Source organism: Aegilops tauschii, chromosome 2 (genome assembly GCF_002575655.3).
Source record: "Aegilops tauschii subsp. strangulata cultivar AL8/78 chromosome 2, Aet v6.0, whole genome shotgun sequence".
Lineage (NCBI taxonomy): Eukaryota > Viridiplantae > Streptophyta > Magnoliopsida > Poales > Poaceae > Aegilops > Aegilops tauschii.
In genome coordinates, this window is record NC_053036.3 from 546,676,981 (window position 1) to 546,684,354 (window position 7,374).

Below are 7,374 nucleotides of genomic sequence, written 5' to 3' on the forward strand. Positions count from 1 at the left end.
TCTTCTTCTTCCTTTTTCTTTTTTCTTTCTTTCTTCTTCTTCCTTTCTTCTTCCTTTCTTCTTCTTTTTTTCTTCTTCCTTTTTCTTTCTTCTTTCTTTTGGTTTTCATTTGGTTTTCATTTGGTTTTCATTTTTTTCTTCTTCCTTTTTCTTTCTTGTTTTTCTTCTTCCTTTTTCTTTCTTCTTTCTTTCTTCTTTCTTTTTTCTTCTTCCTTTTTCTTCTTTCTTTTTTTCTTCTTCCTTTGTTTTTCTTCTTCCTTTGTTTTTCTTCTTCCTTTTTCTTTCTTGTTTTTTCTTCTTCCTTTTTCTTTCTTCTTTCTTTCTTCTTTCTTTTTTTCTTCTTCCTTTTTCTTCTTTCTTTTTTTCTTCTTCCTTTTTTTTTCTTCTTTCTTTTTTTCTTCTTCCTTTGTTTTTCTTCTTCCTTTGTTTTTCTTCTTCCTTTTTTTCTTCCTCCTTTGTTTTTCTTCTTTCTTTTTTTCTTCTTCCTTTTTCTTCTTTCTTTCTTCTTTCTTTTTTTCTTCTTCCTTTTTTTTCTTCTTTCTTTTTTTCTTCTTCCTTTGTTTTTTTCTTCTGTTTGTTTTTCTTGTGTTTTCTTTTTTCTTTCTTTTTCCTTTTTCCTTTTTCTTGTGTTTTCCTTTTTTTGTTTTTTTCTTCTGTTTGTTTTTTTCTTCTGTTTGTTTTTTTTGTTTTTTTCTTCTTCCTTTGTTTTTCTTCTGTTGTTTTCTTCCTTTTTGTTTTGTTTTATTTTTTTCTTCCTTTTTCCTTTTTCCTTTTTTCTTCCTTTTTCTTGTTTTTCTTCTGTTTTTCTTTTGTTTTCTTCTTCCTTCTTTCTTCTTCTTCCTTTTTCCTTTTTCTTTCTTCTTCTTCTTCCTTTTTCTTCTTCCTTCTTCTTCTTCTGCCGGCGCGCGGAGGACGGCAGGCAGGGCCAGCGGGCGGCGGGCGGCGGGCGGCAGGGCGTCGGGCGTCGGGCGGCGGGCAAGGGCAGGGCACGGGCGGCGGGCAAGGGCAGGGCACGGGCGGAGGCGGCGCTCACTGGGGACGGGGGCGGCGGCGCGCAGGGCTTCGGCGTCGGCGTCGGCGTCGGGGCAGGGCTTCGGCGTCGGGGCAGCGCTTCGGCGTCGAGAGAGAGGAGAATGGGAAGTGGCGAAACTGCTAAGTGCAGTATTTATAGACGCACCTTTAGTCGCGGTTGGGGAGGCGGACCGCGACTAAAGGTACCCTTTAGTCGCGGCTGGCCACACCAACCGCGACTAAAGTGTACCCTTTAGTCGCGGTTGGGGACAACAACCGCGACGAAAGGGTACCCTTTAGTCGCGTTCCGCCTCCCCAACCGGGACTAAAGGGTCTGTGCTGGAACTGGCGCGGTGCGATGGGATGTTTAGTCCCACCTCGCTAGCCGAGAGGCTTCGACAGTGGTTTATAAGCGCGGCTGCGCTCACCACTTCGAGCTCCTCTCAAATGCAGGCTTACGGGCCTATTCTGTCACTATGTGCCTGTGGGCCTACTGGGCCTTCTGCGGACCTGAATCCTGGCCCATTAATGGGTTTCTAGTCGTATTCAGGCCGTGGTGGCCCAGTAGGTGGCATATTTTTTATTTTTTGCCTGTTTTTTGTTTTCTTTTTTGCTTTATTTATTTTGTTTTGTTTCTACTTACAACAAAAAACTTATTTATTTTATTTTATTTTGTTTCTAATTACTTATTTATTTTACTTTATGAGAGGTGGTGGCTTTGGAAGATCAGCTCAGGGAGAAAAATGCAGAGCTAGATGCACTGAAGGCCAAATATCATAATGTTGTCTTTCTTTTTCTTGTCTTTGTGGTAGGTTTAGTGACAGCCAAGATGCTGCTGCAGAGCTAGATGCTGGTGCAGTAAGATGCTGCTGCAGTTAGTGTCAGTGGTTTAGACTCAAACTTGTTTTGGCACTGAAGATGCTAGTAGTGGTCAGGTTGATCCTTGTAAGTTAGTGTCAGGTTGATCCTTGTTAAGGAGAGATGCAAGTTAGTGTCAGTTGTGGTCAGGTTGATCTTTGCAAGTTAGTGTCAGGTGTTGCAAGTTAGTGTCAGGTGTTACTAGTTAGTGTCTTTGTAAACAATATTTGGTATGTTCATCTTAGTAATGAAGTATGTGGCCATTGTGGCAGTATCATCCAGTACATGAATGGTTTCTTGACACATGTGCATTGAGTTGTTCACAAAAGCCAAATGAGCATTGAGTTGTTTCAAAAATGCCAAATGAACAACACAAAAAGCATTGAGTTGTTCACAAGTGCCAAATGACCAAATATTGCAGTTCACATAAGACTCAACTTAGTTCACATCAGACTCAACTTAGCAATCCATTAGAACATACATCAGTTTTGTAGCACCACTCAGACTAAAGTAGCAACATTCTATCACTTGTAAGTTACCACTGGCAGTAAAGTACGACATCAAACGAGTATAATTCCCTGTGGCACTTGAAGGAGCACCAGAAGTAGAAGGACCGAAAGATGAAGCTCCTTCAGCAAATCTTGGGGCAGTGAAAGGCTTGCAAATCTTGCACTTGCACTAGCTGACCCTCTAGCAGTTGTTGAAGCAGATCTAGCAGTAGCAGATCTAGCACTAGCAGATCTAGTAGTAGCAGATCTTGCACTAGCAGATCTTGCAGAAATAGTTCTTGCAGAAGCAGACCTTGCTGGTGGCTGCTGTGATCCTGATGGAGTATCTTCATTCCTTGATCTTGCAGGTGCCTTGCAAACATACAAGGAAACATGATAGTTTAGGGTTTAGGTTTAGCACAAAAAACATAGAAGGAAAGAAGACCAAATAGCAAGTACAATTCACAGGAGTTTACCACATGCTTGTTTTTCCTCAAAGCCAACTCTGGTCTCAACTGTTGCTTGCAGTTGGTGTACCTATGGCCTTGGAGCCCACAGTTGCTGCATGTTATAGTGGCCATTCTTGAACTGTCCTTGGGTTTTGGAACCTCAAATTTGCCCTTTATTCTCTTCTCTTTCCTTCTTCCCTTCTTCACATGAAATTTGGGTGGCTCTATGTCTGGTCCACTTGTCCTTGTCCAATCATGTTCACCAGGAACTGGATATATCATTGGTTCATATGCAGCAAGGTAAAAAGGTTTTTTGAAGAATTTGCAGACATAGTTCTCTGGAAATCTTTTTGCCTTGTTAATTGCTGATATTGCATGGTTGCATGGTATGCCAGACAGGTCCCACTTTCTGCAGCCACATGTATAGAGTTCCAAGTTTACAGCATGTGTTTGCTGCCCACTCGTCACTTGCCAAAGATTTACACCAGCTTGAATAGGTTTGCAGAATCTGGCCCTTTCCTTTTCCACCTCAAACTTCTCAGCATAATGTGGTGTGATCTCCCACAAAGATGCATTTCCCCTCTCTCTGTTATTATGCCACCTCACCATCTGCTTATCCTTGATACCATCAATCATAGTCCTAATAGGTTTTTTTCCTAAAATCTAGGATGTACTTGTTGAACACCTCAGACAGGTTGTTAACAACCAAGTCTGTCTTGCAGTTAGTGTCAAAAGCATGCCTAGCCCATGTGTGCTTAGGTATTCCACTTAGCCACTTATGCATTTCTTAAGATCTTCCCCCCTAAACCCAGCATTCTGAAAATTTGCATAGAGGTGTCTAAGGCAAAATCTTTGATGACAGTTTGGAAAAACTTGGTTTACTGCATTTAGTAACCCCTGTTCACATAGCAGACTTAGCTGATGTACTATTACATCTAGAGCATAACATGCTAATGCAGAAGAACACAAAAGCAATAACATAACAGAAAGATGCATGCATACCTTCTGTCTATCAGACATGAAAGTATAAGGCCCAAATTTGCCAACTTCTCCTCCTAGACATATCTTGAGTTGGTGTAGAAACCAACACCAGTTAGCTGTGTCCTCTTGTCCAACAACAGCAAATGCAAGTGGGAAAATATTATTATTCCCATCTCTTCCAGTGGCAGCTAGGATTTGAGCACCAGTGGTGAGCTTAATAAAGCATCCATCAACACCTGTTGTTGCAACCAAAGAACAATTTAAACGTCTACAAAGCATTAGTAAACTATATATTTAAGTATTAAGAACTATAAAGCACCACTACATCCATTGAGAAAGAAGTATAAAGCATTACTAACCAATGAATGGTCTGCATCCATTGAGAAATCCCTCCCTTGCTCCATTTATGCAGAAGAACATAGCATGAAACCTTGGTCCTGGATGTGGTATTTTTGTAGTTGGTCTTGGAGTAACTGTTGCAACTATAACTCTACTACCAGGGTTTGTATCCATGATGGTCTGAGCATAATCCCTAAGTCTGGGATACTGAATCTTGTGCTCTCCTAGCACAGCTTCTACAGCAAGGTTTTCGGCCCTATAGGCCATGTGCCTTGGCACATCAACACCATACTTCTCATTGCAGTTGTCAATTAGAGTGTGTATGCTGGTGGTTGGATCTGACCTGAACAATGACTCATAGGTCTTTGCAAGCCACTTGGCACTGATCCTTGATGACTCAGTGCTGCTAGGGCAAGTGTGCTCCAGCCTCATTTTCTTAATAGCAAAAGTCTTCTCCCCTTTGATAACTGCAGCAACTATGCAAAACTGGCAGTGCTCTTGCTTACAACAGGCAATGATCCTTTGGTCTGAATTCCTGTGATACCTGAAGTCTCTGGCCTGTGTGATTTGCAAGCTCAACAAAGCATCTCTGAATTGCTGTTGATTCTTTAAGCACATGTACAGACATAACTGCTGATGTGGTTGCTCAAGTTTGTCATTGTACCAGATCCTTGGTTTTCTTTTCTTGGCCCTACTCTTCCTCCCTTTAGGTAGAACAAAGGACATTGGCTCATGTCCATCATCATCATCCTCAAACAGCAACCCATCATCTTCTTCATCTGATGAAGGAATGAAATCAGGTTGCACCTCCTCCAACACACTTGAATGTGTCCTAGTAGTAGGGCCTCTCCTAACTGCCAGCTTCTTCCTCTTTTTTGGAGGTTTTTGCATTGGTGCTTCTTCTGTTGCAACAACATTGACCTCATCCTCTTTCTCCTTCTCCTGCTCCTCCTCCTCCTCCATCTCAAACAAGTCCTCAACCTCAGTGTCACCCTCATAATGTAATTGTTCCTCTTCTGAATCCTCATCATCTTCATCTGAATCTTCATCTTCAACTTCTTGCTCTGCTAGTCTATTCCCCTCAATTATCTCTGTGTCTTTAATTATCCTGTACTTCTCCATGCAGAAAGGATTGTTATCACTGCCATATGCAGCAGCCTCAGAGTCATCACTGTTATTATGTCCCTCCTCTAGCACTGCCTCTTCTTCCATTACAGCTTTGAGCTTCTCCTTACTGAAATTTATGCTCTCTTGTGTGCACTGACTATGAAAAACAACACCTTGTTGATCAACAGCAAGAACTGCAGGCTGACTAAGATCATACACAACAGGTGGTCTATACAATATAGTTGCTAAATTTTCTTCTCTCCTCTGACAGACATTGCTGTAGTTTGATCTCACTAAATCTGCTTCTATCTGACATACAAAAGGTGATGTTGCCCTCACTAGCAAATTCAGAACTAAACTATGCTCATATTCCTTCTTAAGTTGCTGCAGTTTGATGTTTGTGTCAATTAACTCTAACCCATGCTCTCTTTCCTCTCCTCTGCCTAAATTCTTCATGTGATACAGTTCATCAGAGAAAGAATAACCTTGTGTGTGCATCAGTGCATATAAGTTCAGAAATGTAACATCTGAACTGCATATCTTCCTATCCAGATTGTGTTGTGCATCAAAATGAATCCGAACATCCCAAACAGCATCATCCAAACTACAATTGACAGCACAAATTTATACTGTCATGAGCAACACTAACCCTAGCACCCTGTTTTGGAATATACAGAAAGAAGCAGAAGCAAAGAAGAGAACGACTTACAGCACGCCGCCAGCAGCTCCACTGGTCCACTGATGGCTACTGGTAGGGTGGGCCACCCATATCTCTGCCAGCTTCACCCTGTCCTCCATTGACAGCGCGGCCTCCTCCTCCAAATCTGCGTCGTCTGCGCTGGAGTAGTATGAACTGGAGCCGTCGACGTCGTCCAGACCTAAGTGGTCATCGGGGCCGAGGCCAGGAAGGTCCCCGTACCCGCCCGCGCCGTCGACGCCGTCGGGAGTCGCCGCCGCCATCGCCTGAGAGGGGAGAGGAAGACGAGGGCGGGGGGGGGGGGGGGGGGGGGGGGGAGGGGGAGGAAACCAGGGTTCGTCGCGTACGGGTTCGACCAGACCGGACCAAGCTACTTGGTGCGACCGAGCAGGCTGGGACGAGTGACCGCGCGGGTGCGGGTGCGCGCGGGTATGCCACCGTGGCACCTGACAAGTGGGCCGGGTCGGTCAGATACGTGGTCAATACGAGCTTATACGGCTATCAGACCGTTTTGCAACACTTAGGCTTAGAGTTGGGACTGCATGGCAAAAAAAATGACTACTGATACTGATTCGTCACAACGTGCCGAAGTGTGGTAGTGCCTTGCAATTAACTCTGTCCCATTACGCGTGACTGTACGGGTGAGCGGCATAAAGGGAGAATAAAAAAAGCAGGGACACTGACGGGGCAACGCGCCCTGTGCCACCACAGTGCTGCAACAGAGGGAAAAGCTAGAGGAAGGCGTCCAGGTTCAGCGCACCCGATCCCTGTCACTGCAGGAGATCGATACTGTCGTTCAAAGTTCAGAAACCCGGCCTGATGACGAGTTTCAGAGCGGGTCAAATTGGAGCGGCTGAGGCCCCCAAGAGATGCTTGCTGCAGTATAAGTATCTTCGGTGGTGAAGCAGCGTTCCCGGAGGCGAGATGACGTTCTTCTTCCTCGTGCCGTAGGAGGAGGAGGAGGAGGAGGAGAGGCCGTCGCCTCGCATGGAGTTCCCTCATTCATCACTTCTTGGTTCTTGTCCGTTGTTGTTCGCTCAGGACTCGGGTAGGGAGGAGGGTTTTGCCGTTGTGATCGTGCCCCCTCGTCCGGTTCGTAGAGATTCATGGAGATGTGACTCTTTTTCTCCTCTTGCTGCGTGTTGCTGCGGCAGCTTGATTGTATGTTTGTTGTATCCAAGCAAATAAATGTTTGATGAGCAGAGAAACTGCTTGATCATGTTTCTTGTCCCTTTTGATTGTTTGTGTTTTTTTCGCTCTCTTGTCTGATTGTGTGTGCGTGTCTGTGTTTCTCTACTCCCCATCTGCAGCTGAAGATGTTTCCAATGCTGCAACGGTTCATGATCCAATATATTCTGACGCCATCCGCGCCGTTTTGAGAGGGTACACTGCCCAGTATTCCTGAATTTTACCTTGTCTTCGGCTATGTTTATCTAGTATCTGG